We start from the raw sequence: 22,796 nt of genomic DNA, 5'->3' as shown, positions 1-22,796 counted from the left end.
ACATTGATGCGTACAGTACCCCACACACACCTGCAGACACAGGAAATTACATGCATTCAATGGTCACGCAAACCCATTTTTATTCTGTACTTTATTTATTTATATTGCTTATTTGATATGATCAATGATCAACATTGATATAACTGAGACGTTGTAGTGCTGTAGTTAGCTCCCCATTTTCATTCATACTCAATGAGTACCTACTAGCCACATACAATAGGCTGTAAGTAGTCTATATGTATAGACAGTACAAACAGATAGATTTACAGCCTAAACACTGCCAACATTCACACAGCAAAAACAGTCCACTTTCCCACTATTTTCCCCAACTTCTCACTCCCTCTCTATCACTCTAATAACTTAATTCATAACAATCTACATGACAATCTTTGTCTGGGTCTATAATGGGGTTTGGTGGTTGGGGGGGGGGGGGGGGGCTGAAGCTAGGAATGGTGACAGGACAGCCTAGCTGAAGGGGAGTGTTGCATGCTGGGACAGCAGCCTGCTGAGAGAGAGGCATTCTGGGAGGTGGTCTGCTGCAGGCAAGGCCTCTGGGGGCTGCAGTATGGTTAATGGGCCTTTCATGGCTGGGCTACAAAGCCTTTTGTCCAGGCCTAATTCAGCCAGACCAGCACAGAGCTGAGAGGGGGAGGGGGAAGAGGCGGTATGGAGGGGTTGGTTGAGAGTTTGGGACCCTCTCGCTCTGCTCCTAGTGGTCACTGGAGGGTCCAGAGCAGTCCAGAGTTTGACAACCACATAGAAACAGCCCCCCAAGCAGTAGCAACAGCAACACCAGAACACTGGCCAAGCACTGGCAAACCACACCCACACCAAAGCTTTGGGAAAACACCCTCAAATACTGAAGATGACTCTCCAAAAAATGTGTGTGTGTGTGTGTGTGTCTGTGTACACAGGACAGGGAGAGAGTATCCTTACTTTATGAGGGAGCATGTCTGATTATGGACACTGTTTATTTTTAGTCAATCTGACGAATGAACATGATTATTTCACCAACATGTCAATAATATCATCAGTCCCATGCATACCAATAACATGTGGATATGAACTAGCAGGAGGGGGGTGCATAAAGAACAGACAGGACCAACTGCACACTGGCAATAACACACACACACATAACAACCCAGCTACCCCAAGCACCACACACACTTCATACACTTTCACCTTGAACAAGAACAGCAGCTGTCACAAACCTGAAAGGCTTTGTATGCAAATAACACCCCACTGTGTTGCAATAACAGCTCAGGTGCATGGTGGGATCTCCTCCATTCAGCTCCCGGACAACCCCCCACCAACTGGACCCTGTCAAACCCCTGTAATCTTAGTCGCGATAGTCCTTTATTAATTAAGTGGACAGTTTGGCGCCCTCATTTCAAATGGCGCTGATTGAAGTGAAGTAGAATTTGCGAGGCATGTGCATGGGTTATTTTCTGTGATCACTGAGAGAGAGAGAGTATTGCGATGCCTCTTACTGCCTCCATCTCCTGACAGCTGCGCTAGAGAGAGATAGAGGCATGCGGGCTTCAATGGACGGGCTCAATAAAAACTGGAGGAACACACCAGTCTAGGCAATGAGGGGGAGGGGCATTTTTTGCTCCCCCCACCATGTAGAACTTTTGGGACTTTTTTGTTTGTCTTATACTGTTCCTATAAAACTATTTTATGACCAGGTACATACATTCATTATAACAACACATTTCATCATTACGCACTGCGGTGAGAACAACTGGGCCTGACAATAGAGTGTGTTTCTTGGGGGAAACTAGAGAGCTTTACCAAACTTTGTGATTTGGGAGCGAGCCCCTATTGTTCAGATCCCTCCCCCTTCTTGGGAAGTGGGTGGACCCGAAAAGGCGTCGCAAAGGGGAGAATTGTTTGAGAGCTCAGTCATCCAAAAACGGCCATTCAATGTGAGAACTTGGGGAGCCTAAGAAAATGTCGGTGGCATCGCAGTAAATTACTAAAGCAGTAAAGAAAAAGGAAAAGTGTTTTTTCCCCCCGGATTTTACTGAAGTAAAAAGCTGAGAAAGAGATAGATTGTTGTCCGAGGAGTAAATACCAACTATAGCACGTTTTGGTAAGTTTTTCTTTGCTAATGATCCCTGTCTTGCGGTAGGTACTACGCGAAGTAATGACACATGCGTTACAAGTTAACAATATGCTTTTATTTATGTGTAATAACGGATTCACTCAGGGAATCATATTTTAGACACGGATGTGTGATAACATAAACCTTGTATGTTCAGTGTTTTTCATGTTGTAATCGGGATGCGGATACCTCGCTAACTTTGTGTGTAACAATTGTTTTGTTTCCACGTTCTATTTGATTCAACAACCGTTCAGGGCAAATCAATAGAAGCAAAGACTGCTCGCTTAATATTGGGAATATGGAACGAAATGGTCATAAAAAGTACTAATTTGAAAATGTGATTTTAGGGTGGTTGTAGAAGATAGTTTTGGGACGCATTGAGTGATGGTAGTAGCTTTTGACCATTTCTGCCTTCAGCTTTCAGAATTGCGTCTTTTTTTGCCAAATTCGTTTCTCAAACGTTAGATCTTTGTGTCTGAATGCATTTTGTATTATTCTCATGATTAAAATGTATATTATTTTTTGGTAAAAACATTGTCATTTTAAGACCAACAGTGTGTAGATTTTTGCAGGCCTCAGTCCGTAGTCGTTCCTATAGAGGAGAGTAACAGAAAACAGACATGGCAAAGCGCTGCCAAATTCCCTCCCCAAATCGTTGGTTTCATGCCTACATCTTATTTATTAGCCTGCCTCAATGTCAACAGAAACAGATTGGATTTTATCTCATGACGCACAGCTTTGACACCACTAATTGTGTGCTTTTAAAAAGAACCCACTCCCCTCATCACTAAACCAAACGTACACTGTGCAAGAATAACCTAATTACAATAAATGGACAGCTGGTCAACTCCTCTGAACCGTCAATGTGGTGGAATGCCTGAATGTCTTTTAGCTGTGAGCTGTCAAGGGCGTCTCTCAATGAGTCTCATATCATCACTTTGCTGAGGAATAATTTAAATGACAAAATATTTTTTTCTAATCCAATGGGCTAATGAGCTCTTGGCGAATCCGCGAATGGGTGAGATAGTCACTGCTCTATTTAGAATACAATTAGCCCAACTGCCTCGCATAGAAAATAGACCTCAGTTAAACCGAAAAGATATCCTGACAGCTGGAGAGATTGTTTCAGCTCAATCCATGATGTCAGATGGATTAAAAACGAGGGCTTGAAATTGCCAGGGATCTCATGATACCATATTATCACGATACTTTGGTGCCGATATGATACACTACATGACTAAAAGTATGTGGACACCTGCTCATCTAACATCTTATTCCAAGATCATGGGCATTCATATGGAGTTGCCCCCCCCCCCCCCCCCCCCACCATTGCTGCTATAACAGCCTGACATTGCTTCCAGAGGCTGTTTGGAACTCGGTAGTGAGTGTTGCAACCAAGGACAGACGATTTGTTACGTGTTACACACTTCAGCACTCGTCGGTCATGTTCTGTGAGCTTGTGTGGCCTACCACTTTGGGGCTGAACCATTGTTTCTCCTAGACGTTTCCACTTCCCAATAACAGCACTTACTGTTGACCAGGGCAGTTCTAGCGGGGCAGATATTTGATGAACTGACTTGTTGGAAATGTGGGACAGTGCCACGTTAAAAGTCACTAAGCTCTTCAGTAAGCCATTCTACTGCCAATGTTTGTCTATGGAGATTGCATGGCTGTGTGCTCGATTTTATACACCTGTCAGCAACAGGTGTGGCTGAAAAAGCCGAATCTATTAATTTGAAGGGGTTTCCACATACTTTTGTAAATACAGTACCACTCAAAAGTTTGGACACACCTACTGATGTGGGAGTTCTCACATATACTGAGCACTTGTTGGCTGCTTTTCCTTCACTCTGCAGTCCAATTCATCCCAAACAATCTCAATTGGGTTGAGGTTGGGTGATTGTGGAGGCCAGGTCATTTGATGCAGCACTCCATCACTTTCCTTCTTGGTCAAATAGCCCTTACACAGCCTGAAGGTGTGTTGGGTCATTGTCCCGTTGAAAAACAAATGATAGTCCCACTATGCACAAGCCAGATGGGATGGCGTATCGCTGCAGAATGCTGTGGTAGCAATGCTGGTTACGTGTGCCTTGAATTCTAAATAAATCACCAACAATGTCACCAGCAAAGCACCCCCACACCATCACACCTCCTCCTCCATGCTTCATGGTAGTAACCACACACCATCACACCTCCTCCTCCATGCTTCATGGTAGGAACCACACACCATCTACACCTCCTCCTCCATGCTTCATGGTAGTAACCACACACCATCACACACCTCCTCCTCCATGCTTCATGGTAGGAACCACACACACAGAGATCATCCGTTCACCGACTCTGCATCTCACAAAGACACGGAAGTTGGAACCAAAAATCTCAAATTTGGACTCATCAGACCAAAGAACAGATTTCCACCGGTCTAATGTCCATTGCTTGTGTTTCTTGGCCCAAGCAAGTCTCTTCTTCTTATTGGTGTTTTTCAACCATGAAAGCCTGATTCATGCAGTCTCCTATGAACAGTTGATGTTGAGATGTGTCTGTTACTTGAACTCTGTGAAGCATTTATATGAGCTGCAATTTCTGAGGTTGGTAACTCTAATGAACTTATCCTCTGCAGCAGAGGTAACTCTAGGTCTTCCTTTCCTGTGGCATTCCTCGTGAGAACCAGTTTCATCATAGTGCTTGATGGTTTTTGCGACTGCACTTGAAGAAACTTTCAAAGTTCTTGAAATGTTCCGGATTGACTGACCTTCATGTCTTAAATTAATGATAGACTGTCGTTTCTCTTTGCTTATTTGAGCTGTTTTTGCCATAATATAGACTTGGTCTTTTGACAAATAGGGCTATCTTCTGTATACCAACTCTATCTTGTCACAACACAACTGATTAGCACATACTCATTCAGAAGGAAATACATTTCACAAATGAACTTTTAACAAGGCACACCTGTTAATTTAAATGCATTCCAGGTGACTGACTACCTCATGAAGCTGGTTGAGAGAATGCCAAGCGTGTGCAAAGCTGTCATCCAGGCAAAGAGTGGCTACTTTGAAAAATCTCAAATATAAAATATATTTAGATTTGTTTAACACTTTTTTGGTTACTACATTATTCCAAATGTGTTAGTTCATAGTTTTGATGTCTTCACTATTATTCTACAATGTAGAAAATAGTACAAATAAAGAAAAACCTTAGAATGAGTAGGTGTGTCCAAACCTTTGACTGGTGCTGGATAATGTATGTATTGAGATTCTCATGATTCAATATGTATTTCTATTCGATACTGTGATTTTATAGTTGTTAATTGTGATTTTATGTCCCAAACATATTGCTCACCATGTCTTCAGCAGAGGGACAAGAGAGAGTCATGAGAAAACAGGCTTTAATCAGTCATGGAAATAAAAGGGCTGAAAACTAATTGTCTCCCTATTTAAATCGAAGATGGAGAACAAGCTATGAAAGACAAATACTTTGTTTTGGTGCAGGTACAGTCAACTAGTGTAAAAATAAGACTTGGATATTGTCAAAACTAAAAGATACAATATATTGTAAAAAAAAGAATATCCCGATATGTAACTGTATTGATTTCCCCCATCGCTATTAAAACCCTTTCCTGCAGTCAAATGACCAAATTGTCTCCTAGTGGCCTTATGGCTGGAATATTATTCATCTTTTTCATAATTTCATAATTAATAAACAGGATTTTTTTTAAATGAATAGAAAGTCCGGTGTTTCTATGTCACAGAGTTCTGTTATATTTCAGTATTCTGTGATATATATAAAGTGTAATATTGGGATGCAAACTCTAAATGTAATACATTTCAACTCGACACCTGTACCATGTCAGGTGTATTATTTGGTTTCAGCCCATAACCATGTGTGTGAGGTGTTTGTTTCAAAGTGGATTTGTTTAAGACTACCAAGAAACACTCTGCGTGACCCTGATTTAGCCCACTGCAGTAAAATGTGTGATCTTTGCATTCCTTTACTTGAAGAGATCAAGAAGAATGATCTCTTCAATTAACTGAATAAGTGAACTGGTTTACCAAGAGGCCATGTATGTTTGGCATTGATTCCTGTGCCTCTGTCTCAGGGACATCTAAGGAACATCATCTCTGGTGTGGTAGAGTTTGTTGTTGACCTTCGGCGGTCTCTGGTCAAAGCTATTCTCTAATTCATTCCAGTCTGATTGGCTTTCTCTCCTTTCTCAGTCTTCTGATCTTATTTGGTGGCAGAGTTTTGAGCAGCCTTAGCTATGTGCCGATGAACGCACACATTTCACTGTTCCATTTTCATGTCAGCCCAACGTTCAATAACTATTAACAACAGGGTTAAAGACAAGGACTGGTCCATAGGCCTATTCTGGAAAGATAACATCAGGCCTTGAAGTACTGTGTTGCCTTAATAGGTGTGTGTTTGGCATTGGTGTTTTGGTCCACTCTCAGTAGGTATGTCTTGTTCTGTCTATGAATAGCTTGGCTTGGCTAGGACTCATTGGATAGCTCTTGTTTTGACAATGACTCAATGGATAGATCTCATCCTGTCTGGATGTATTTTCTTGGATAGTTCTGGTTCTGGGCAGGATATCTCTTGTACTGGCTATGTTCTGGCTATGGGTCCATGGTTAGTGCTTACTCTGGCTAGGTTCTGGTTGCTGTTGTTTTGCTTCTGATGCCATGAATATAGATTGGCACTGAGTCCATGGATAATTTTTGTCCTGGCTGTGACTCTGGGTGGATAGTTCTTTAGTTCTTGTTCTGGCAATGTGGGACTTTTTGAGTTCTGTCTAAGTTTTGGCTACAACTGTGGAAAGGTTTATTGTTTTCTTAGGATTTAATGTTAATTGGCAAAAGGAGAAAAATAACTCCTGAGGGTGTACTTTCATCTGTGCTACAGCGGGTACGATCATGTAGTCATAACAGCCTGCAGGCTACTATCTGCGGGCCTAACTCTCTGTGTGTGTGTGTGTGTGTGCATGATGGTTCTCCAATCAGGATTATCTCTTTACACTGGAATGTGCAGCTTGTCACTCTCGTCTTGAACACGCCCCTCTCAGGATCACCTGCATGTCCCAGTGAAGTCAGATCTCAGTGTAGGGCATGCTGTGTGTTTCTCATAGCCTGCACTGTGGACTGTGCTTGTGAAAGAGAGCTACTTTAGGCTGTGAGTCTATCCATATTAGGCGGTTATACTAGTGTTTTAGTGTAGTGGTGATCATACACATAGCCAACTATAAAGGCTTGGTTGCTGGAAGCTCATTTGAACATTTTCCCACAGATCAAACCTATTGTTCTGTAGATTTGCATATAGGGCTGTGTAGTTTACTTGACATATTATGCTTTAGTGTTGCAGGGGTTGTAGGGTCAGGTTTCTCATGTCCTGGTGGTTTTAGGTGTCCAGTCTCAGAGAAGGCCACCTGGAGCAACAGGTGGCCAGGGTCCAGTACCCTCCCATGGGGCTCCGAGCCGCCCTGCCTCCCAAGCCTGACCCTGCATACCTCGATAGCCTTCCACAGCCTCTTCCAGACAAGATGAGGGGGAGAGAGGGAGAGAGAGGGAGGGATGGAGAAAGGAGGTAGAGGAGAGGGGAATGAAGGAGAGAGGGAATAGAGAACATAGCTGTGCAAGAGAGAAGCATGGAAGAGAAAGGGAAGGGAGGACAGAGATAAAAAATGCAAGTGGAGGAGTGAAAAGTCTGCATAGTTCGAGACACATAGAAGTTGTAGATGTTTGCTCACACTCCTGTATCCCTGCCACCTACCTAACAATTGATCACATTACACAGATGTACCTGAAACGATGTGCTTTTGGCCTTTCAGCGGTGTTGAATAAATCTCCTTGAGACCTGTCTCAGTGATAATACAGTACATACAGTGCATTCAGAAAGTATTCAGACCCCTTGACTTTTTCCACATTTTGTTACGTTACAGCCTTATTCTAAAATGGATGAAGTTGTTTTTATCCCTAATCAATCTACACGCAATCCTCCATAATGACAAAGCAAAAACAGGTTTTTAGAATTTTTTGCAAATGTATTAAAAATAAAAAAAAACTGAAATATCACATTTACATAAGTTTTCAGACCCTTTACTCAGTACTTTGTTGATGCACTTTTGGCAGCAATTACACCCATGAGTCTTCTTGGCACACCTATATTTGGGGAGTTTCTCCCATTCTTCTCTGCAGATCCTCTCAACCTCTGCCAGGTTGGATGGGGAGCGTCGCTGCACAGCTATTTTCAGGTCTCTCCAAAGATGTTGGATAAGGTTCAAGTCCGGGCTCTGGCTGGGCCACTCAAGGAAATTCAGAGACTTGTCTCAAAGCCTCTCCTGTGTTGTCTTGGCTGTGTGCTTAGGGTCGTTGTCCTGTTGGAAGGTGAACCTTCGCTCCAGTCTGAGGTCCTGAGCGCTCTAGAGCAGGTTTTCATTAAAGATCTCTCTGTTCTTTGCTCCGTTCATTTTTCCCTTGATCCTGGCTAGTCTCCCAGTCCCTGTCACTTACAAACATACCTGCCATGATGCTGCCACCACCATGCTTCACCACCAGGTTTCTTCCAGAAGTAATGCTTGGATTTAGGCTAAAGAGTTCAATCTTGGTTTCATCAGACCAGATAATCTTGTTTCACATGGTCTGAGAGTCCTTTAGGTGCCTTTTGACAAACTCCAAGCGGGCCTTTTACTGAGGAGTGGCTTCCATCTGGCCACTCTACTATAAAGGCCTGATTGGTGGAGTGCTGCAGAGATGGATGTCCTTCTGGAAGGTTCTCCACAGAGGAACTCTGGAGCTCTGTCAGAGTGACCATCAGGTTCTTGGTCACCTCCCTGACCAAGGCCCTTCTCCCCCGATTGCTCTAGGAAGAGTCTTGGTGGTTCAAAACTTCTTCCACTTAATAATGATGGAGGCCACTGTGTTCTTTGGGACCTTCAATGCAGCAGAAATATTTTGGTACCTTTTCCCAGATCTGTGTCTCGACACAATCATGTTTCGGTGTATTACGGACAATTCCTTCGGCCTCATGGCTTGGTTTTTGTTCTGACATGCACTTTCAACTGTAGGATCTTATAGACAGGTGTGTGCCTTTCCAAATCATGTCCAATCCTTTGAATTTACCACAGGTGGACTCCAATCAAGTTGTAGAAACATCTCAAGGATGATCAATGGAAACAGGATGCACTTGAGCTCAATTTAGAGTCTCATAGCAAAGGGTTGAAATACTTACGTAAATAAATTATTTCAGTTTTTATTTTTTAGACATTTGCAAAAAAATCTTTTGTTTTTATAGGCCTTTATTTCTGTAGACCTAGCGGGAGCTTGTAGGCCTAACGGGAGCATGTAGGCCTAACAGGAGCTTGTATCCTAACGGGAGCTTTTATCCTAACGGGAGCTTGTATCCTTACAGGAGCTTGTACCCTAACGGGAGCTTTTAGGCCTAACGGGAGCTTGTAGGCCTAACGGGAGCTTGTAGGCCTAACTGGAGCTTGTATCCTAACAGGAGCTTGTATTCTAACGGGAGCTTGTATCCTAACGGGAGCTTGTAGCTTAACGGGAGCTTGTATCCTAACGGGAGCTTGTATCCTAACGGGAGCTTGTAGCCTAATGGGAGCTTGTATCCTAATGGGAGCTTGTATCCTAACAGGAGCTTGTAGCCTAACGGGAGCTTGTATCCTAATGGAAGCTTGTATCCTAACGGGAGCTTGTAGGCCTAACGGGAGCTTGTATCCTAACGGGAGCTTGTAGGCCTAACGGGAGCTTGTATCCTAACGGGATGGAAAACACAAGCTGCATTCCAAATGAGGACAGTTTTATCACAAACTCTAAACTGGTTGATTGAAGTGGAACATGCCCGTCCCTACATACTGTTGTTTTGTACTGCTGACTGCATAGTATCCATCATCAGCTTGCCACCCTGAATCAGAAGACTAGTTTTACGTAGGTAGAAGTCACACTTATGTTTGAATAAAGGCACGTGTGACCTTTAGCGTCAGTGACCTCTAGGTGTGTTGACACACACTCTGCTGTTTGTGTGTGAGAGACTGACATAGTGTTGTTAGATCATTGATAAACTCCAGACACTGGTAAGTAAGCAGAGTGTGTGTAGACAAACAGTCCTGTGTGTGCTAAGTAGATATTTGTACAAAGATTAGCTAGCGTTAAACGAGCCAAGAGCCACGCAGGCATCCTCTCAAAGACCATTCACACAGGAGCACCAGATAGCACAGCAACACTCTGACTGAAACCTCTCTCACCCTTTCTCGGTTTCTGTCTGTCTCTTTCTATCTTTGTCTCTGTCTCTTAAGGCGTCAGCATGCTGCAGTTTGGCTGGCTCCTAGCCGAATTCGGCTAGCCGAACCAAACGAGTGTGTTCGCATACTCCCTTAAAAGACTTTCGCTTGAAAAACAAGAAAAATTGGCCTTTACTCTCTCTCTTACGCACACGCACACACGCACGCACGCACACACACACACACACACACACACACACACACACACACACACGCACACAGTTTGTGTGAACATAACCCCACAGAGCCATCAACATATTTTGGTTGAAGCCATCCTTCAACGTCATCTTGTGTCAATGTGTAATGACTGTGTAATGACTTAGTAATGACTGTGTTATGACTGATATGACTGTGTTATGACTGATATGACTGTGTTATGACTGATATGACTGTGTAATGACTGTGTAATGACTTAGTAATGACTGTGTTATGACTGATATGACTGTGTAATGACTGTGTAATGACTGTGTAATGACTTAGTAATGACTGTGTTATGACTGATATGACTGTGTAATGACTGTGTAATGACTGTGTAATGACTTAGTAATGACTGTGTTATGACTGATATGACTGTGTTATGACTGATATGACTGTGTAATGACTGTGTAATGACTGTGTAATGACTTAGTAATGACTGTGTTATGACTGATATGACTGTGTAATGACTGTGTAATGACTGTGTAATGACTTAGTAATGACTGTGTTATGACTGATATGACTGTGTTATGACTGATATGACTGTGTAATGACTGTGTAATGACTGTGTAATGACTTAGTAATGACTGTGTTATGACTGATATGACTGTGTTATGACTGATATGACTGAGTAATGACTGTGTAATGACTGTGTAATGACTTAGTAATGACTGTGTTATGACTGATATGACTGTGTTATGACTGTGTAATGACTTAGTAATGACTGTGTTATGACTGATATGACTGTGTAATGACTTAGTAATGACTGATATGACTGTGTTATGACTGATATGACTGTGTAATGACTGTGTAATGACTTAGTAATGACTGTGTTATGACTGATATGACTGTGTAATGACTGTGTAATGACTGTGTAATGACTTAGTAATGACTGTGTTATGACTGATATGACTGTGTTATGACTGATATGACTGTGTAATGACTGTGTAATGACTTAGTAATGACTGTGTTATGACTGATATGACTGTGTTATGACTGATATGACTGAGTAATGACTGTGTTATGACTGATATGACTGTGTTATGACTGATATGACTGAGTAATGACTGTGTTATGACTATGTAATGACTGTGTAATGACTTAATAATGACTTAGTAATGACTGTGTTAAGACTGTGTTATGACTGATATGACTGTGTTATGACTGATATGACTGAGTAACGACTGATATGACTGTGTTATGACTGTGTTATGACTGATATGACTGTGTAATGACTGTGTAATGACTGTGTTATGACTGTGTTATGACTGTGATATGACTGTGTAATGACTGTGATATGACTGTGTTATGACTGTGTTATGACTGTGTTATGACTGTGTAATGATTGTGTTATGACTGATATGACTGTGTTATGACTGATATGACTGTGTTATGACTGAGTAATGACTGTGTTATGACTGAGTAATGACTGTGTTGTGACTGAGTAATGACTGTCTTATGACTGATATGACTGTGTTATGACTGAGTAATGACTGTGTTATGACTGATATAACTGTGTTATGACTGTGTTATGACTGATATGACTGATATGACTGAGTAACGACTGATATGACTGAGTAATGACTGAGTAATGACTGTGTTATGACTGTGTAATGACTGTGTTATGACTGTGTTATGACTGATATGACTGTGTTATGACTGAGTAATGACTGTGTTGTGACTGATATGACTGTGTAATGACTGAGTAATGACTGTGTTGTGACTGATATGACTGAGTAATGGCTGTGTTATGACTGTGTTATGACTGAGTAATGACTGTGTTATGACTGAGTAATGACTGTGTTGTGACTGTGTTATGACTGATATGACTGATATAACTGTATTATGACTGATATGACTGTGTTATGACTGATATGACTGTGTTATGACTGATATGACTGTGTAATGACTGTGTTATGACTGATATGACTGTGTTATGACTGTGTTATGACTGATATGACTGTGTTATGACTGTGTTATGACAGAGTAATGATTGAGTAATGACCCATCACTCTGTGACAGGCACTGGAATGTCTTCTCCCTAGGGAGGGATCAACCAATGTCTTAAGCCCTCTGCATGCTATGGTTCGGCTAGCGCCTAGCCAAACTCTGCTAGGTGAACCAAATGTACTCTCTTAAAATGTCTCATTCATTTTCACGTTTTTGCAGAGGAGATCTTAATCACACAATTTTACATCTAAGATGTTTAGTGCAGTATTTCTCAAGTAAAAAAATTAGCATGAAAACAATTAGTCTCTCGTTGAATGACAATAAACACTTCCTTGAAGAATCTCTACTGTTGACCAATCACTGACGTAGGGGCATAGTTTTGAGCTAGCGAACTTCGGTTTGCCTCGAAGATAAGGTTTTTTGTCCACGAACAGCCGAGTAAACCCTTTCCGAAGACCATAACGAAACAAAACATCACAAAATGTCATCTGTTCCAAACTGTTTCGGATGGAAAGCGTGCGGACGGACGCCTTTACACTTCTGTTACACTGAAAGTAGTTTTTTGGCATTTCTGATTGTTTCTGTGTCTAGGAGTTGCTTTTCTCTGTCCAGTAGAATTCTGGGATGCGTTCTTATTGAGTTTGTTCTCTGATTCAAAAGACATGCACTTTGTCACTCAACAACAATACTTCAGTTTGGATCAGGAAGGTGATTTGACATTTCGGTTCGGCTCAGGAAGGTGATTTGACATTTCGTTTCGGCTCAGGAAGGTGATTTGACATTTCGGTTCGGCTCAGGAAGGTGATTTGATATTTCGGTTAGGCTCAGGAAGGTGATTTGACATTTCGGTTCGGCTCAGGAAGGTGATTTGACATTTCGTTTCGGCTCAGGAAGGTGATTTGATATTTCGGTTCGGCTCAGGAAGGTGATTTGATATTTCGGTTCGGCTCAGGAAGGTGATTTGACATTTCGGTTCGGCTCAGGAAGGTGATTTGACATTTCGTTTCGGCTCAGGAAGGTGATTTGATTTTTCGGTTCGGCTCAGGAAGGTGATTTGATATTTCGGTTCGGCTCAGGAAGGTGATTTGATATTTCGGTTCGGCTCAGGAAGGTGATTTGATATTTCGGTTCGGCTCAGGAAGGTGATTTGATATTTCGGTTAGGCTCAGGAAGGTGATTTGACATTTCGGTTCGGCTCAGGAAGGTGATTTGACATTTCGTTTCGGCTCAGGAAGGTGATTTGATATTTCGGTTCGGCTCAGGAAGGTGATTTGATATTTCGTTTCGGCGCAGGAAGGTGATTTGATATTTCAGTTTGGATCAGATAGGTGACTTGGATCCTACCATCATAGGCTGGTGGCTAAACACATCTCTTTCTTTTTACTACAAGTCCCCATCATTCCCAGAGATGTGGAAACCTATCTTAGCTGGATGGATGGATCTGGTGGCTTTCACTGGTCTGGGATAATACCACTAGTCTATATTTGTTGCTTCACTCATAAATCAAAAGAACTGGTCTGAGAACAGCAACACAGTCAGTTTTAGATTTTAGAGATGCTATCATGTTCTGTTGTGACAGTTACTGTAGCAATACAGATTACCACAGATTCTGCCTGTGTTTGTGTCTGTTGCTATTGGCACAGGTCTGTCTGTGTCTCTGTCTGTCTGTCTGTCTGTCTGCATTACTGTGCTTTGGCCTGCTTCTCTTTTAGTCCGGAACAACATCATTTTAGTTTGAGTGACAGGACACATGGAACTCCTCTGGCCTTGCTATAACATGTCTGAGAGTCTCTCTCTCTCTCTCTCTCACACACACACACACACACACACACACACACACACACACACACACACACACACACACACACACACACACACACACACACACACACACACACACACACACACACACACACACACACACACACACACACACACACACACACACACACACACACACACACACACACACACACCGGTAATCCAGTTTCTGACACTCAAAGCTCCCTTTGAAATGAGTCCCCTCCAGCTGTTCCTGTGGCATTTAGGGCCACAGGCAACTCACTCAGTCACACACACACACACACACAGTCACACACAGACCCACACACACAGACGCACAGATACAGAGACAGACACAGAGACAGACACAAACACAGAGACAGAGACAAACACAGAGGCAGACACAGAGACAGAGACAAACACAGAGACGGACACAGAGACAGACACAAACACAGAGACAGACACAGAGAGAGAGACAGAGACAAAAACAGAGACAGACACAGAGACAGAGACAAACACAGACAAACACAGAGACAGAGACAAACACAAACACAGAGACAGACACAGAGACAGAGACGGACACAGAGACAGACACAAACAGAGAGAGAGACAGAGACAGACACAGAGAGAGAGACGGAGACAGACACAGAGAGAGAGACAGAGACACACAGAGCCAGATATACACAGAGACAGACACAGAGACAGACACAGAGACAGAGACACACAGAGACAGACAAAGAGACACACAGAGACAGAGACACACAGAGCCAGAGATACACAGAGACAGACACAGAGACAGAGACACACAGAGACAGACAGGGTTTGTCACACTAACCTGATCTTTATTACTATGTAATAAGCAGTCTAGTACAGTCTTATTGACATATAACCCCTATCTCTCAGCCATCTATTAGTGACATATAACCCCTATCTCTCAGCCATCTATTAGTGACATATAACCCCTATCTCTCAGCCATCTATTAGTGACATATAACCCTTATCTCTCAGCCATCTATTAGTGACATATAACCCCTATCTCTCAGCCATCTATTAGTGACATATAACCCCTATCTCTCAGCCATCTATTAGTGACATATAACCCTTATCTCTCAGCCATCTATTAGTGACATATAACCCCTATCTCTCAGCCATCTATTAGTGACATATAACCCCTATCTCTCAGCCATCTATTAGTGACATATAACCCTTATCTCTCAGCCATCTATTAGTGACATATAACCCCATCTCTCAGCCATCTATTATTGACATATAACCCCTATCTCTCAGCCATCTCTCTCCTTTCACTATGCCATATACCTATATTTTCTCTATCCTTCTTTCTTTTATACCTGATTTTACATTTCCTCTCTGTTTTCCCAGGCTGTTTCTTATATCTGCATTCTTTCTCCCTCTCTCTCATTTCCCATTCTTTCTCATTTCTTTATTCATCTCTCTCCCTCCTTTCCTCCCCTAGGGAGAGCAGTATGGAGGACAGGAGTCAGGCTGGGCTGAGCAGGGCTTTTGAATAATATGGAGAAATGTCTCTTGATTTATAATTGGTTCCATTCACTCTGATGTATGAGCTGCCAAAGAAGCTAGGGGCCCCTTCCACTCCACTCCTCCCTTTATTTTTCCCTGTCTGTCTTTGTGTGTCTGTAGCTAAAATCCATGTACGTTCTGGAGGATTGAACTGGTCTTGTTTATTACAACCTATATTTTTTTTGTTTGTATGCCTCTGTGAGTATACTTTGACTATGTGACGATGCCAGTTTGGCGTGTGAGTGTGAGTGTGTATATGTGAGTATGTGTATGTGTGTGTGAGTGTGTGTGTGTGTGTAATACTGGGCATTAGTTTGTGTGTGTGTGTGTGTGTGTGTGTGTGTGTGTGTGTGTGTGTGTGTGTGTGTGTGTGTGTGTGTGTGTGCGTGTGTGTGTGTGTGTGTGTGTGTGTGTGTGTGTGTGTGTGTGTGTGTGTGTGTTTTAGTTGGTGGTGTCTTCTTCCTGTGGTGTATGGGACTGATTACTTGATTACTCAGGGAGTTTGCTCTGGGGCTCTTGGCTCTTAGTGAAAGCTTCTCAGAAACGCCCTGTCTTCCCTGAAGAGAAGCAACAAACACACACACGCGCGTGCACACACACACACACACACACACACACACACACACACACACACACACACACACACACACACACACACACACACACACACACACATTTCGTATTAAAGGCTCTTTATGCTTATGAAGTTAACTACAGTATTCCATTTAGCTGTTGCATGTGGTATGACGAAAGCAGTAACTTCTAGTCTATAGCTCATTATTATCATAAACACACACAACTGTAAACACACAAGCTGCAACACACATGCCCAGGGTGGTGTTGGGTCGTGGGTAGGGCTCAGTCAGGTGGTTCTAGTTCCCGTGGCCCGGGAGGACACAGAGGCAGACATCCATCCAGCTTCCGTCGTGACATTATGTGTTTGTTAACCATGGCATTATGAACCCTGCCGGAGCACCAGAATTAGCGTTCAATGGTTCATTTTGCCTCGTTATATAAATGATGCAAATGCAGCGGTGCCTAATTGATTAGAGCCCCCTCCGGGCCTGGCTTGATCTCCCTCGTTAATCCCTGAGAAGGCCTGGTGCTCGTTAGCATCGATGGAATGATGGGGTGGAGGGGGGAGAGAATAGCTCATTAATACTTTGTGAAGAGTGTGGGGGGATCCCAACCTTGTTAGACGATGCTTTTGATGTGAAATTTCTGTAGCATGGGAGCTGTTGATGTCTGGAGATGTAGAGAAATGTTGAGAGGGGGATTGTGGGTACTTAGCTCAGAGAGAGGGGTATGAGCGGGGCACGGCCTCCTGGGTTACACCTGCTGGAGCGGGCTCAACTGCCAACCTCACCAACTCAGACCTCACCAGCGCCACCATCAGGAGGGCACGGCGGCCAGATAGAAATGCCCTGTAAAGACCAGATTCCCTAATCTACATGACATAGCCTTGTGTGTGTTCTACATAAAACAGTTCTATCTGAATGTTCTGTAACGTTGGTTTTACCACATTAAACGCGACCCAGAACTCTCCAGAATGTTGCGGAAACATCCATAGACATTAAAACCAGAGAGGGTGATGGCTCGGACTCCAAATGGCGCATGAAGCCGGAAGTATTTGAATATGAGGCACGTTTTCATCCTGGCTGAGGTAGTCAACCTATGAGCACACCACACCCCCCATAAGGGCAAGAAGTGTGCATGGGGGTGCGAGCCTCCTCGTAGCCTGCCGGCCTGTGATTGGTCTGTGTCAGCACGACAAATGTAGTCGTCAGAATTGATCATTGTTTAATTAAATATCTTGGTTTGTAGCGAACAGAATTCACATTGGAGATTGAACTTGATCATAATAAACACATTTTAGAGCCCAAACTGGGCATCTACACAATTTTTTGGGCTCATTCTGGCGATTGGAATTCACATAGGCTTTCTAGGGCAAAACAGGATTTTTGACTTTTGGCAAAGCTCATGACTTCACGCTCCAGACCGGACACTGGGCAACATTATGAGAACCCTGAGAGAACCCTCCAGAATATTATGTTAATGTCAGAGGTCAGAGAGAACCCAGGTACTGGACTAGCCAATGAGAGGCCCAGGACTGTGTGTTGAAACGGTATGTGCTAGGTATAGACCTAGCCATAGCATAGGGACCTGGGATGAACTGGTTCCTGTACAGCTAACAGATTGCTCCTGAGTGTAGCTAACAGATTGTTTAGGTAACAGTGTAGGCTATTAAAGCTATAGTCTGGGATTCAGAAAACAACAAAACGGCAGCTGAGGGAACGGGCTGGAGAAATGTAATTCAGTCCCTCCACGATTACGCAGGTATTTTTTTGTGATATTTGGCTGCAAAAATTGCTGCTGCAATTCTGACATTTAGCATACAACGATTTTGTCCAATTAGTTCAGAAAATGCGCTGATGAGGTAAAAAGTTTGTTGACTTGTGGCTTGATTGAACCATATTATGCTGTTAGTGTCGGGTGATTGGTTGAAATTGCGAGCCCTCTTTTTGTACTATGGTGATGGGTCAGTTTTAAGCAATAATATTGCGATGATTTGAATGTTTCATGCTGAAATTGTGTGGTGATTGGTCAAATTTGCAAGCCCACACATATTATGCGGGGAGTTGTTGATTTTGCCACCAAAACATTTGATGGTAGAATTGTGTAATCCTGGAGGGCCTGGTAATTCATCTTAAATTGGCACGGGGGAACAGAACAAATTCAAATGGATGCACTCACTACTAAGTAAGTCGCTCTGGACATGAGCGTCTGCTAAATGACTAAAATGTCAAATGAGAGCAGAGCTGTAGCAGTTGTTGTCTTTTATCTACTTCACTCAGCCTGACCAGCCTGACCAGCCTGACCAGCCTGACTAGCCTGACCAGCCTGACTAGCCTGACCAGCCTGACTAGCCTGACCAGCCTGACTAGCCTGACCAGCCTGACCAGCCTGACTAGCCTGACCAGCCTGACCAGCCTGACCAGCCTGACTAGCCTGACCAGCCTGACTAGCCTGACCAGCCTGACCAGCCTGACCAGCCTGACCAGCCTGACTAGCCTGACCAGCCCGACTAGCCTGACCTGCCCGACTAGCCTGACCAGCCTGACTAGCCTGACCAGCCTGACCAGCCTGACCAAAGGGCCAGCATCCAGATTGACTGAGTGCAGGGAAAATATGTTGGACACATTCAAACGAGGCAGAGCCTGACTAGCCTGACCAGCCTGACTAGCCTGACCAGCCTGACCAGCCTGACCAGCCTGACCAGCCTGACCAAAGGGCCAGCATCCAGATTGACTGAGTGCAGGGAAAATATGTTGGACACATTCAAACGAGGCAGTCCTCCTGCTCGCCTGCCAGTTGGCATCCCCTCCGTTAATTTGAACCCTGTTCTGCTTTCTCAGTCAAGCCCGCTCCATCCCCTTCACCCCCAAACCTCACCCATCTAAGCCCCCCCCCTCCACACTACTCTCAAGCCTATTGGTCATTGAACCCCACCCACCCACCCCCTCACTCACCTCTCCACATTACTCTCAAACCTCTTTGTCATTGAGCCCCCCCCCCCCCCCCCCCCCCCCCCTCACCTCTCCACACTACTCTCTACCCTCATTGTCATTGAACCCTCCCCCCACTCACCTCTCCACACTACTCTCAATCCTCTTGGTCATTGAACCCTCCCCCCCAACTTACCTCTCCACACTACTCTCAATCCTCTTGGTCATCAAACTCTCCCCCCCAACTTACCTCTCCACACTACTCTCAATCCTCTTGGTCATTGAACCTTCCCCCCCACTCACCTCTCCACACTACTCTCAATCCTCTTGGTCATTTAACCCTCCCTCCCACTTACCTCTTCACACTACTCTCAATCCTCTTGGTCATTGAACCCTCCCCCCCACTCACCCCTCCACACTACTCTCAATCCTCTTGGTCATTGAGCCTCCACCCCCCCACTCACCCCCCCCCACATTACTCTCAAACTGCCCCCCCCCCCCCCCCCCACACACACACACACACTCTCTTCCTCTCCTCTCTTCCATTGAGCAGGCCCCATCATCAGCTCTTCCCGAGGCCCTTCAGAGTAGCGTCTCCCCTTTCTCTCTGGGGGTCCGTGGGGTCTTTGTCCCCTGTCTCTCTGGGGGTCCGTGGGGTCTTTGTCCGCGCGCCGGCTCACTGCTTTACAATGACTCTCCACTCTATTAAGGTACGTTCTGCCTGTTAGCGTCGCTAGGGGCAACCGGCCTCCCGCATGGCAGCTATGCAGTGCGGCATTGTGGGCCGGCAGGCCCGAGCGGAGCAGTTGAACCCAGCAATCCTCACACTTGACACCGCATGTGTTTATCTAAAGGGGGGCCATTGTGATGTTTGGATGGGGGGGTAGTAAAGGATGTAAAATGGTGGATAGGAAGAGAGAGAGGGTGTGAGGAAGAGAGGAGGAGGAGGAGTAGGGGGGTGATACATATTCAACAGCTTAGCTACCCAACACCCCTAACCCGCCCCTCATCCTGTGTCCTCTCTCTTCATGCTAGAAAGCAGATGGAATTTGAGTGCTCAGGGAGGAGGCTCCAGCCTGGTTTTATCCAATTAGCAGCCTTGTCAAAACTAATTTATCCTGGGAGGCAGGGGAACAATAGGGCCCTGATTTGGCCCGGGGAACCCAAGAAGCCTGCCTGCACCAGCGCCACAAAGAGGCTTTATCTCACCATCTCATACACCTCTCACCATCTCATACACCTCTCACCATCTCATACACCTCTCACCATCTCATACACCTCTCACCATCTCATACACCTCTCACCATCCCATACACCTCTTACCATCTCATACACCCTGCACTATTTCATACACCTCTCACTATCTAATACATCTCTCACCATCTCATACACCCATCACCATCTTATACACCTCTCACCATCTCATACACCCCTACCCATCTCATACACTTTTCACCATCTCATACAGCCCTCACCATCTCATACAGCCCTAACCATCTCGTACAGCCCTAACCATCTCATACACCTCTCACCATCTCATACAGCCCTAACCATCTCATACACTTTTCACCATCTCAAACAGCCCTCACCATCTCATACACCTCTCACCATCTCATACCGTTACACACACCAGACCTGCCAAACCTGTCCAACTTTTTAAGAGTGCCAGATGCGTGCGGCAAATTGGAGATTCAACTCGCTCGGTGTAGCACGCACAGAATTGGGGTTTTCTTTCCCTGCATGCTCGTGTGCACGCTGTTCGTGAGTCTGATTGCAATTATAGAATTGTACCAAATCAAGTCTATAAAAGGTTGGAATACTTTCTTTCTTGACAGCATTCCAAACATTAAAACAAATGATTGCATCGACACAGACTGCAAACTATGTAAAGGTGTCTGTTGTATTTATTTGCAGAGCATACATCATTTCAGATTTTTGAAATGTATCAAATCTAAAATGTAGTGCAAAGGCATTTTAGAAGTATTGCCTCTAAATCTAATACAGGACACTCATTCATTCTTCATTGCGCAGTCTTCTAAACTCAACTCCATTTAATTCCATGCTTTTTGTGACGTGGATCATAATTACTGTTAGTCTATCAGGTTGCATTCTCCTCGTAATGTTACGTGGAAAATACAACTAATGGGACGCAGAATTAAATGTTTTTCACACTCGCACAAATGCAAACAGTTATTTTTCATACTTGCATTTCGTTTCTTTCACTAGCAAATGCGAGTGAACTGCTGGCACATTAGAGCCCACTGAATGTCCATCTTATGTTCGCTAACGTTAGCTTGAACCAATGCCTTTACCTTTCCACAACACACAGAGTCCATGTGTTAACTTACAGCTGACAGTCCGCAAACTCAGCATCACAACAAACAGGAGGGACAGACACGAGGAAGCTACGTTGAATAATGATGTATTCATCTCCATGTCCGTTGACACAAACTCCGTTCATGTCTGTGTGTTGCAGCTCGAGAATCGGGTTGTTAGATTTACTCAGTGGATACTTTTTTTCTTCTTCAAGTATTAAAATAAAAATAAAATAACAGGTCTTTTTCCTTTCTGCGTACTTTTAACTCGGATCGCGTACCTGCGTACATGGACAGAGAATTGCGTACTTGGTACGCAAAATGAGTGCATGATGGCAGGTCTGCATACACGTATATACCCATAGTACTGATGCAACATCCAAGACTCATAAGTACTGCTTTCCATCTACATCTCTCACATAAGAGCAAACAACATACTCATACACCTATACTCACTCATACACTCCACACACATATTACATACCCGACCCAACCCATACCCACAAGTCAGTTTATTAGGTACACCACCCCGTTCACAAAAAATGGTTTGCTCCTACAGACAGTGAGTCACGTGGCCGTGGCTCGCAATATAAAGCAGGGAGACAGGCACAAAGGCATTCAGTTACTGTTGGATTGAACATTAGAATGGGCAAAATGAGTGACCAAATCAACTTTGAGCGTGGTATGATCGTCGGTGCCAGGTGCCCCGGTTCCAGTATAAACTGCCGGCCTCCTGGGGTTCACCGAGAATGGAGCGACAAACAACAATCAACCAGTCAGCGGGTGTCCTGTGGGTGAAAACAGCTGGTTTATGATAGAGGTCGTAGGAGACAGGCTGTCCACAAACAGGTGAAAACAGCTGGTTTATGATAGAGGTCGTAGGAGACAGGCTGTCCACAAACAGGTGAAAACAGCTGGTTTATGATAGAGGTCGTAGGAGACAGGCTGTCCACAAACAGGTGAAAACAGCTGGTTTATGATAGAGGTCGTAGGAGACAGGCTGTCCACAAACAGGTGAAAACAGCTGGTTTATGATAGAGGTCGTAGGAGACAGGCTGTCCACAAACAGGTGAAAACAGCTGGTTTATGATAGAGGTCGTAGGAGACAGGCTGTCCAC

At 44.1% G+C, this 22,796-nt stretch overlaps 1 protein-coding gene across 1 annotated transcript in view; it reads left to right on the top strand.

The window, feature by feature from the left end:
* Positions 1–1,669: 1,669 nt before the first annotated feature.
* The window catches only part of LOC110489675 (brother of CDO), a 48,527-nt gene continuing 27,400 nt past the window's right edge, over positions 1,670–22,796 (top strand). The window contains exon 1 of the mRNA XM_021562436.3: positions 1,670–2,095. The gene's annotated coding sequence lies outside the window, so the exon portion shown is untranslated. The remainder of the gene's footprint in view (positions 2,096–22,796) is intronic.

This window comes from Oncorhynchus mykiss, chromosome 15, assembly GCF_057628025.1.
Source record: "Oncorhynchus mykiss isolate SJ-2025 chromosome 15, ASM5762802v1, whole genome shotgun sequence".
Lineage (NCBI taxonomy): Eukaryota > Metazoa > Chordata > Actinopteri > Salmoniformes > Salmonidae > Oncorhynchus > Oncorhynchus mykiss.
Note: the sequence above shows the minus strand (reverse complement) of the source record. Positions and strands in the feature narration are given on the sequence as shown.